Raw genomic sequence first — 12219 nt, forward strand, 5'->3', positions numbered from 1 at the left:
CCTATACCATCTTCTTTCTGTTGTTATTCCATAGTGTTGGCATGGCTTCCACTGTACGTAGGTCCCGACTCTGTCATCTCTGTGAATATATCCCTTCTTAGCCAGGACTGGGCAGCCAGAGATAATATGATTTATTGTTTTTTTTGTCCATCTCCACATATTCTGCAAGTTACTTGTTATGTTTCTTTTCATTATATTTTTTTAGTAATTTCTGGTGAGGAGACTTTGACCTTCTGCTGCAATTAAAAATCCCTCTGTCTCTGCTTTGAGTCCTGAGCTCCTCAGCCATTGCTGGGATTTTTCTCCCTAATCGTCTAGACCCCTCCCACCAAAACTTTAGGCTTTCTGCCTTTAGTACAAAGGTTTATTATTATTATTAATATTATTATTATTATTATTATTATTATTATTATTATTATTATTATTATTATTATTATTGGTACCGCGTTTCGTCCGTCCTTAGATTCTGAATTTACATTTCACCCTTTCGCGGTCGATAAATTAAGTACCATCTGCACGCTGGGGTCAATGTAATCGAGATAGCTCCCCCACCCAAAAAAATGTGTTGCCCTTGTGGCAAAATTTGAAACAATTATTATTATTATTATTGGTGGTGTTTGTGGTAGCAGTAGCACCAGCAGAACCAGCAGTAGTAATATTAGTAGTAGTAGTAGTAGTAGTAGTAGTAGTAGTAGTAGTAGTAGTAGTAGTGTAGTAGTAGTAGTAGTTGTAGTAGTAGTAGTAGTGGTGGTGGTGGCGACGGGAGTAATAGCCGATGCATATCTGGCAGCAAGTTCAAGCTAACAGCGGTTGAAATCGATTACACATGACCGGGTGGTATCTTGGTATCGCAAGAGATTGAAGTTTTTTACAGCATGCTGCTTTCGCTGTATAATATAGTCTCCCAGTTCGTCTGACACTAATTTTAGTCTTGGCGTAAATATTTGTAAGTAAATATTATTCTATGAAGCTACATAGTTTAATAAGTGAAAGAACAAACAAATAGAAACCCCCCAAAAAGAGCAAATCATGTGGCATGGTTCTGCTACCTGGCAGCTACATCCTATTTCCATTTCTGCTTCATGTCCCCAGTAATTACAGGAAGTGAAGGCGTGTATCATAGCTATTAGTGCTGTTTCAGGTGCCTTTATTTGTTCATTGTTGACCTGAAAATGATGCATTAATATAAGGTTTAGATCAAACAAGCATCGCATATATATCTCGATACACGAAGAGGTGCTAACACGTTCTTGGTTTTAAGTGTACCACGAAAGTCCTATTTCGAGACCCAACCTTCTATGTTCTTTTACAGGGCTTAGATGAACTGAAGGACTGTTGCAATAAGTGTATGGATCTGAGAGGGGGATATGTTGAATAAAACCATAACTGATTCTCCAATATTTTCTTTTACTCAAAGCCAGGAACTTTTCAGCAATCCCTCGTATTTGCGTTCTTGGAATGGCACATAATCCTAGATGCCCTAGCTGAAGTGATTGGCGAAAAGAAAACATCATATCAATGAGATACATCCTGGGGTACAACAATTCATTTTCTCGTAAGAACGAGGGAGTTTGTAATTATTTACAGAAAAATTTCCTCCGACATCTTTTTTATATATATGTATAAATTATTTAACTGCCCCTTCGGCAAAATCTTATTATTCGTGATATATAACATTGAATCTTGTCAGATATAGGTATTTGTTATAGTTTTAAGATTTTAGATCTTAGACTTAATTCAAACGCGATTACTTTAATAAAGATTTAAATCAATTTTATTAAAATAAGTATAAGGAATATGGTAATTATGTATGCGGTGTTTTTTTATATGATATGTTTGTCGTAGCGGTTTTCAAATATCATTCACTTTGTCATATGCTGTAATACGTACAAAGGATTTCACATAAAGCAATCATTTACGTAAATTCGGAATCCGTCACATTAAATTGGAAGTGGTTAATATAGTGCACTCAGTCTAAAATATTGTAGTAGTATTTCAAACAGCATCAAGGGAAGGACTTAACATTCCTTATATGAGGAATAGTAACCAAAATAGAATATGCGCTGATTGTCCAAGAGTAATTTTTCCTGAATAGCATCATTTAAAAACTTCTGTCATCAAGGAAGAAAATGAGTACGCAATTACGTAAGTAATTTTCCTTAAAAAACACACCTTACATTATTGCAATCACCGGGGAAATATAACTTTCTTCATACTTTGGGTTGCTATTGTATACGTTAGAGGTTGGTAATTCATTTGCGTAGTTGTAATATAAGAGGACTGTTTCTAAGAATTCTTTTATGAAAGTGTTGTCTCAGCTGACTGTACATTTAACAATATATTGCTTTTGTTTTGAATCGTTAATACCATTAATTCATAATTCATTTTCATTTTATCGCTTTGCATTGGCGAATACTTTGAGTCTTTTGACTACGCTTCACAAATATATCTTACACTTTTGACTTGATTTTGCAAGCATAACACATTTTCTAATATTCTTATCTACATATCACTTTGCAGTTTATCTTTTCCTCCTGATAAAATTTGTAATTGTATCTTGTTTTCTTACTTTTAAGAGATTGTTTTTCAATTTTCATTGGGCGCAACTTAATAGTTTATTTTTCACCAAGTTATTGCATATTAGGTCCCCAGACCTGTCTTATTAAAATTGTGTAATTTATAATATGTTCTGCTGACTAAGTAAATTATTGCCTATTCTCTATGTGTCACTTGGGTTAATTTATTCAATACTCCTAAAATTGTTATTTATATCGTTCTTTTATGAAATACTTTCTTCATAATCTTCGTGGTTTTCGTTGCATAATTATTGTCACGAAATTCTTTTACAAATGTTGAAGTATTGGTTACCTTATTTTGCCATGTGTGTGTTTTTGCATGTTAGGAAATCGACCGCCACTTCCGTGGTTCTCACGTCATTAAATATTTACTTTTTCTTTTGATTTAGAGATATATTAAAATGATAATTACTGTGTAATACCAATACATTTCTTTTGAAGGTATGCGTATTTCTTGTTGCATAGTATTGCTGTACATTTCTGCATCCGATGGCAATATTCAACAGTTAATACATGAGCCATCGTCAAATAAAGCCCAATTTTTATTTATATATGTCTTCCATGACGGTGGAAATAGACCTCGAAACGCATGCTAGCTACCTTATTGCTTTATAGGACATGATTTTCATAATCTACATTTCAGTATCTGTTACACTGTTCATTGGGCGCTTCTAGATATATGACTATTTATAGCTGAAATAAAGTGACTCCTGTTTCATCTACAGTGTGAGGTAAATCTTTATAGCAACAAACTTACATCGCAATGACAACAGATGCACCGAATCAGACAATAATATGTGCAAGGTAATCTGGCGAGCGAATTAGGATCAGTGATAAAATATTAAAATACATCAACTTAAAATATCGACAAGTGCCAAACCTCAATCTTTGAGTGTATAACTTGTCTGACATTAAATTATTCACCAAAATCGCAGAAACATTATCATGTTTGATGTTATATAATTTTACTGAGAAGCTATTCGAACAAATTCTTTCGCGTGTTCGTATTCCGCACAATCGACACAAGAAACTGGATAACGTTCCTTTTGTGATACAGTAAGTAATCCACGGTTAATATTAAAAATAATCAAAATCATGTGAAAGTCGTGGGTTGTAACAAAGTAGCAGCCATCAGTGAATTAGTAGGAATAGTCAAAAATAAAAAAAAAGAAAGTAAACTAATTATTATACTAATTATTCAACTAAACTATACTCAGAGGATACAGATAAAATTATAATTCATTGGCATTCATATTAGGAACGCCAATGAATTATAATAAAAGAACTGACAATATCGGGGGTTAACATTGATATATCTATATAAAAAATATCCATAGTCAGTTTCCGAAGCAGAGCATCATAGCCTTTCTTTCTATAAAGCCGTTAATGTTCTCTGTAACAAAAGTGAATATTCCACCATCAATCAAGAGGATTATCAGCAATTCTTTAATGGAAATATATTCAGGCAGGCATCTTCGTTTTACTTTGAAGATCCGAAATGGCTGGTGTTTCAAAGACAAATATATAAAACAGTTTGGGTACTAAAATTTACACAATTTAAATTAGGACAAAACAGACTTACAAATTGTTTTTAAAGCTCCACCTTGCACCCAGCCTGAACCTGAATATCATCAGAAATATGGCAAGGTCCTTTCTCATACCAAACGGTAGCTGTTGAACAGAAACAGTATGAGATTTAACTAGAGATGTACAAAAAACAAAAGATGAAATTTATCGCGTAGCTACAACCTTATAGTCTTCAGCCGTGCCATCAAGTTGCAGTAAATAACTTTTGACAATCAACTTAAGATTTCATTTAGAAAAAAATCAAGAAATAAATTTGTCTGTGCAACCTGGGATAAGATTCCGCTGCCCTAGAATAACGTGCTCTCCTTTAGCTTCCATAACTAATTATCTTGCTCTGTTACTATGCTAGTTGTGTATGTTTTCGACTTTAAACATATGGAGTCTTCTCTTGCATTGATTTTAAGCCTTTACATTATTCTACGCTAATGAATAAGTAAATTAACAGGCTATAAAAGCTAGTTAATAACGGTTGTTAGGATAATTTTTTATACAAGAATTATGCAATAATATACAAATGAATTCAATGCTACATATAGAAGACAGCAAAATCAATGAAGCACATAAAATCTGTATTATGCATCGTGACTATAGAATAGCCTGTCCTTATATCCCAGCTGCAGAAGCAAAGTTTTCTGGCTATAAAACAGCTGCATACGTTATAACAACTGCCATTAATTGGAATGCAACATACCTTAAACGAGATCATATACAATCATTAAATAATTCGCTAAAGAATAAAAAAGCATAAATTATGAACCCAAAAAATAAACATGAGCGATAGAGTGTAAATGATATAAATACGAAAGAATAGGTGACACATTAAAATGGATACCAAGGAAACAGAGATATTCATGATCACCAGAGACAAATAAAATCCAACATAAAAAAAAGCAAGCGTATAGTTTTTGTGTGCAAGACACGAATGCGTTGAATAAATTTCAAGCGATGCCTAAAAACTTGTGGGAGACAAAGAGTACGATCGTTGAATAATATGTTAGGAAACAAAAAGCAGTAAAATGTATCGCAAAGTGTTTTGTCCGACACTCTAAACATCTAAAGCCACCTTCAATCCACCGCCGTAATAATAATAATAATAATGATAATAATAATAATAGTAGTAATAATAATAATAATAATAATAATAATAATAATAATAATAATAATAACAATAATATTAATAACAATAATAATGATAATAATAATAATAATAATAATAATAATAATAATAATAATAATAATAATAATAATAATAATAATAATGACAATAATGAAGGATCATAAATACACGTTGGGGACTGAACACAAATTTAGAATACAATTACAGTGGGATTATATAATAAAAAAAAATTGTTTAATGTTCACAAAAGTATAGCAACGAATAAAATTCTAGCAATTAAAATCCCACAAAGAGGGAGACTTCTTGGAGCTGCTAAAAACACCACCACAACCGCTATGCTCTTACTTCTCGGGTAAATGCCCTCTCATATTCATCAAATCTCCATTCAACGGGTGTTGAGAGCAAATGAGGCACCTAACCGGAGGAACGCGTCCCTTCCAGAGAGGGTGAAGGAGTGTTCGCTGCAGTGTGATCAGATGTAAACTGGGGCAAGAGATAAAACGGAGCCGATGTAAGCATTGGCCGGTTCTACTCGACAATTATAGAATACCTTTCTCTCGGCCAATTTCTGGGTGAGGTTGTCCACTGTGCTCGTCGCCTAGTCTTCATCTGGACATCCAGACCAACCCTGACCATAAAGAGTTTAAACGGTACCTCGGTGCAGAGTCCTACGAAGTTATTGGACGGCTTGTATGTGCCTCTCTAGGTGTCGAGCTGTGGGCCCAATGACAGTGACCTATACTGTGTATGTTGACACGATCCTTTGATATCCTAGTTCGCAGGGTAGCCTCTCAACGCTTCCAGTTTCTGCAATAGTAGCTCCAAAGCCGGAACACACCGAAAGAACGAGAGCGGGCACAAAAGAATGAAAAAAAAACTACTGGGCATATGTTGCTGTAAAGCGGCTGCCGTGAGAATTGCTGCCACGAAGACTTTAGAGCGATCCAAATTGATAAGAGCCCGAACCATACCAGCTTCTTTAACCACATCGCCTGTAATTTATAGTATGAGGTAGGTGGATCTACTTGGGATGGCGCATATTTGCGTATCAATGGAGACTACACTTCGTTCTACACTGTCATCCGTCTCAAAGAGTTAGGCGAAGTGTTATTGGAACGCCACACACTACCGCTTGGGCACGAGTACTCTGTATCTATTTTAGTCCACCTAAGACAAAGTTGTGGCTTTGACTTTCTTTGCCCCACTGGCACTCGGGCCTCTCGAGTGCTTTCATTCTTTCTTGTCTTAGAGAGCACACCTTCACACTGGTACAGTATCCTTCGTGTTTAGCGTTGAACTTGGTCTCGGGTCAATGCCGTCGCTAGCTCGACGGTTACGATGCACTTCGTAAGCGCCCCTTTTAAGTTTATCACAAAGCTCCCTCCTATTCTATTACTTTCTATCGCTAATGCCTTACTAAACATAGTTGATTCTACTCTAATTGTTTCGTTTTCAGGGCAAACCACCATTTATTGTTGACGATTGATCGCGTCAACGCCCGTTTAACTACTTCACTAATTTGGTCTCTGTAAGCTTGGCATGCCGAAAGTGACGTGTTCAACTTCTAGTAACCAGATCTCCGCACACGAAGTCTATCTAGGTTGACCGTGTAGACCCCAATTTTTTTTCTTTTGTGTCCTCTCTCATTCTTTCGGTGTGCTCCGGGTTTAGAGCCACGACTGCAGAAACTGGAGACGTTGAGAGGCTATCCGTGCGAACTAGGATATCGGAGGATCGTGTCAGTAAACACAGTAGATAATACTCAATCTAGATACGACCTAGATGAACCAATGTGCGTCGTCCATATCCACACTGGAACATCCTAGAAATCCAGTCAGTCGCTGTCAGACAGTTGAAAAAGCCTGAGTGGTGTGTGTGGCTTTTGCGCCTCTCTCATAATATAAACGTATATTAATATGGAGTTCCAATCACTCATTATTAGCAATGAAGATCGAGGCATTGCCTGGAAAAGGTAGACGTCTGAAAAAGTATGGTTGCCCGGTCGGAGCATAAGGAGACAATAGTCAGAAGGAACACTATTTGTTACTATTCACATCCATTCTACGTCCTGGAAGATAGTATTAATCTTGAAATCCAGACTTCCCTCTTTCACACACATACATATGTATATGCATATATATATATATATATATTCTACAATATATTTTGTAAGTTCCCCATAGAAGCGTAAAAAATTGTCAACAAACAGCCCGGGGACTCGAACCCACGTTCGCCAACACTGTGGCTGAGTGCTTTCCCATTAAGCTAAACTGCTCGTGGACATATTTCCCACTGATTTCGACGTTAAATAAACTAATTGAACAACACGTGTGTATTTATATAAATTAAATAACATTTGAGTTATTAGAAGCGTCGGAATGTGTATTGTATGATATGATGTATTCCTGCTGTTCTAATTGCAATTCTGTGTTCTAAATTAAAATTATTCTTCCTGTATCGTGCAATAGACATTTCGACTCTTCTAATATAACGCATGTTACTATGCTTATATTCATATCCCCACAACACATATATTTATATGTAGCGAGCTGGCAGAATCATTAGCATGCCAGGCGAAATGCTTACCAGTATTTTGTCTGCTGCTACGTTCTGAGTTCAAATTCTGCCGAGGTCGACATTGTGTTTCATCCTTTCGGGGCCGATAAATAAAGTACCAGTTTCACACTGGAGTCGATGTAATTGACTTAATCCCTTTGTCTGTCCTTGTTTGCCCCCTCTGTGTTTAGCCTCTTGTGAGTAGTAAATAATTTATATTTATATACCAACAGGTATACACGTGGTTGCATGAGATTTAAACGTATCCGATTAACTATATAAACGTAAGACAGAAGTAGCTATCATTAGCTAAAGTATTACTCAAGAAGTTCAAGTTCTCCAGTTTCGAAAAAATAACGGTTTTACGAGGTAAGATCAGAATTAACAATAGTATATTTACGTCCCATTTTGCTTGTGTGAAGACACTTCGTGTTTGCAATATATCGTAGCTGAAGAGACTGAAACACATTTCATACTGATGGCAATGTATTATATTAGGGAGGTTGTACTTTTCTGTCTACGAGAAATATTGCATTACATTTTTGCTTCAGAAATGATATTTTGCCTTTGAGACATTATATTATAGCACTTCACTTGTTACGAGTGTGTATATGCATGTGTGTGTGCGTGCAAATCTGCATACGCATACATATGTGTATATCTATGTGTGTATGTGTGTGTGTGTTTATGTGTATGTATGTGTGTACATATATACGCACATACATACATGCGTATGTGTATATATACAGACAGACTGATTCATAGATATACGCAATGTATGTATATATATATATATATATATATTATATATATATATATATATATATATATGTGTATATATGCACACTCACACACATATATATATATATATATGTATATATATATGTTTGTATATATACATATATATATATATATATATTCATATATATATATATATACATATACATATATATATATATTCGTATATATATATGCATATATATATGTATGTATATATATATATATATATACATATATATATACATATATATAAATATATGTATACATACATACATACATACATACATATATATATATATATATATATTATATATATATATATACACATACATACATACATACATACATACATACATACATACATACATTCATGCTTATATAAGCACATACATTGATGTATGTATCACATAATTATTAATAAACTTAGTTATATACATAGAAATGGAAGTGTATCCTTCGTTTCTATCTCCGCTTTGCTTTTATGTGCAGTAAATGGTCCTATCTTCCTTCAATTTATAACAGTACATCCCAATATAGACATATTTTTCCCTTTCAAACGCAGTTCAAGAAGAGATATTAGTAGTAGGATGTGTCTAGATCGTAGATAATGCTTGTAAGCCATACACACACAGAGATAATAAATAGGTACAAATATAAATATATATGAATGTGTGCGCATGTATTAGTGCATTTATTCAGTTATGTAACCCTCTCTGCACCCACAAAGTATGACTATATACATACATACATAAATACATTTATAAAAATATATATATACAGAGAAAGAGAGAGAGAGAGAGAGAGAGAGAGAGAGAGAGAGAGAGAGAGAGAGAGATGTGTGTGCGCGTGTGTGTGTGTGTGTTTATACATACAAATATGTCCGCTTTGTTTTGCTAGTAGTACTATTATAACTATTATTGAACACACGAAAGTGATATAAATGTATATTGCTATTATTTTGTGGTTAGCAAAAGTATTATTATTATTATTATTATTATTATTATATTATTATTATTATCATTATTATTATTATTATTATTATATTATTATTATTATTTTATTATTATTATTATTATTATTATTATTTATTATTATTATTATTATTATTATTATTATTATTATTATTATTATTGTCATTATATTATTATTATTATTATTATTATTTATTATTATTATTATTATTATTATTATTATTATTATTGTCATTATTATTATTTTGAGTAGTAGTTGTAGGTAGTGGCACTACTAGGTAGTAGTAGTAGTGGTGGTAGTAGTAGTAGCCAGAGTCGTCGTCGCCGCCGTCGTCGTCGTCGTCGTCGCCGTAGTAGTAGTAGTAATATTAGTTGTAATACCCGCAACAGATTCAATGTGACCACTATAGATATTGTTACCAGGCTCACAATGTGTGACACACTTGTTTCACTATCCACTTATCATTTGTCCCATGTCTGTATGGCTCTTTCTGTTATGTTGTAGTTGTTGTTGCTATTATTATTATTATTATTATTATTATTATTATTATTATTATTATTATTATTATTGTTGTTGTTGTTGTTGTAGTTGTTGTTGTTGCTGTTGCTGTTGTTGTTGTTTTGTTGTTGTAGCTTTTATTTACATTGCGGTTGCTGTATCTCGCTATGACAAAAAAAACCTTTTAACTATTCCGATGGCTGCACTATTACCGCGTTGATAGTAAACGAGAACTATCCATTTCCAGATTATTTTCAAAGAACCCTGTAGGGAAGCACGAAAATACATTCACGGATACATATTTCTTTGTTTCATCTTCTTACCAAATGCTTAGCAAAAATGTTGTCCTCAACAGCAGACCAGAACACCAAAGCTACTTTTGAATATAATCACGCTTTAGAAATAATAAAATATGAACTTATTAAATGCATAATCATTTACAAATCGATAAACAGAAAAGAAGGACGATAACTTTAGGAATATTGACAAAATGTGAGCGACACTCTTGGTAGCAATATCTATAAAGGCAGTTGGGCACACGCCCCTACTTTAAAATGCAAGCATATTTTAGGGAAAATATTTTCGCCTATATCGTCAGTACAAATCAAATACTACAAAATGTAAGCTTGTAGAAATGATAAGAAATATGAGAGAAATATATAAAAAGATACAGTGAATCCTTGCCTAAGTAGTGTGTACAGGAGATGGCAAAGTGGAACTACGCGTGCTTATGTGTATTGAAAAAGCCGTGGGCATTCAGTGGTACTCAGTACATCGTGCATAAGTTGATGTGTTAGATTCTTGGGGAATAGTACGTGCTATTTCACATGGCAATATCTACAAGATTGCCTGCCTCAAGGTTTGTACCAGTGACTGAGCAACAGAGCAAGCATAAATATTTACGATGAAGACCCAATAGGTGAAGCATAGAAAAACGTTTTTGTGGACAGTGGTTAACGCAAATATTGATTTATGTCCCATTAATTGCCTGGTTCATAATAATTGCTTGCTTTGGGTATATGATCACATGTCATGATCCCTAAAATTAATCCGATACTTGATAATAATTCAACAAGAGACAGAATAGACACTCTAAGTTTTACGGGATCAGTTCAAGCAGGATATATTTTATTTCTGGGAACGATTTATGTTGTATTGTCAAAGACGCGTATAAAGGCAACTTGTTTCATTGCTATTTCAAACAAGATCAAAAACAGTGTTTGCGATCAAGTTTTTACTGGTTAATAGGCAAGCCAGTATTTGATCAAAGGTGGAGCCTTTAAACTTTTATAGACATACGTACATTTTAAGTAGTAAAAGTACCTGAAATGGTCGTGGTAGCAAGCTAGATCAAAGTCATTGTTTGTGATGAAGCGTATTTCGAATGGTCCGCACCTCCATTTGACATCAAAGAGAAAATTTCATAAATTTTCTGGCATAAATAAATTTCAAGTAGTAAGAAGCGTGTATCAGAATATAAAAAAAACCCAAAAAAACATATAGCATTTAAAAATATAATGTATTTTCAGCATTCTTTTAGTATTCTTCAAATTTTCTAATAAACAAATGAATGAATAAATAAATAAAGTTGTGTGTTTCCTTCTATTATTTTCAAGTTCTTTGAAATAATTCGGTTTCCGGAAAATATGTTCATCGGGACATGTAGAAGGCTATATATATCATCATACATGCATATGCTAAGTGTCTAGTAGTGCGTAGAAAATGTGTCCCATCATCTGGCAATCAGTTTACTTTGAATTTTGCTTTATACTGCCACCTCCTACGACCATATTAAAGGTGATGTCACAGACGAAATATGGATGTACAATAGGGCGTAGAATAGGGCTGCTTCTCATATACATAGCAAGCAGCAATGTAACCGAAATTGAGTAACAATTTCAGATTCACTATTAGTATAATAATAATAATAATAATAATAATAATAATAATAATAATAATATAATAATAATAATAATAATGATAATACATGCATTATAATACATGTTCTTTCTATTTTATTCACCACAACAATGTCCGGTTTCCGATGTCTACCTAGGTGATCTCACTGAATCATTGCATCCCACAGGATTTCCCATTGTTCATTTTCGGTGACTTGTTCTTTGGTTGCCTCAT

At 33.8% G+C, this 12219-nt stretch overlaps 1 long non-coding RNA gene across 1 annotated transcript; it reads left to right on the forward strand.

Annotated features, from left to right (window-relative positions):
• The first annotated feature begins 320 nt into the window (after window positions 1–320).
• Window positions 321–10134, forward strand: LOC118765515. The gene is made up of 3 exons (XR_005001378.1): window positions 321–362; window positions 8130–8131; window positions 10093–10134. It is a non-coding gene; the product is annotated as an uncharacterized LOC118765515 (long non-coding RNA).
• The last annotated feature ends 2085 nt before the right edge of the window (window positions 10135–12219 follow it).

Source organism: Octopus sinensis, linkage group LG12 (genome assembly GCF_006345805.1).
Source record: "Octopus sinensis linkage group LG12, ASM634580v1, whole genome shotgun sequence".
NCBI lineage: Eukaryota > Metazoa > Mollusca > Cephalopoda > Octopoda > Octopodidae > Octopus > Octopus sinensis.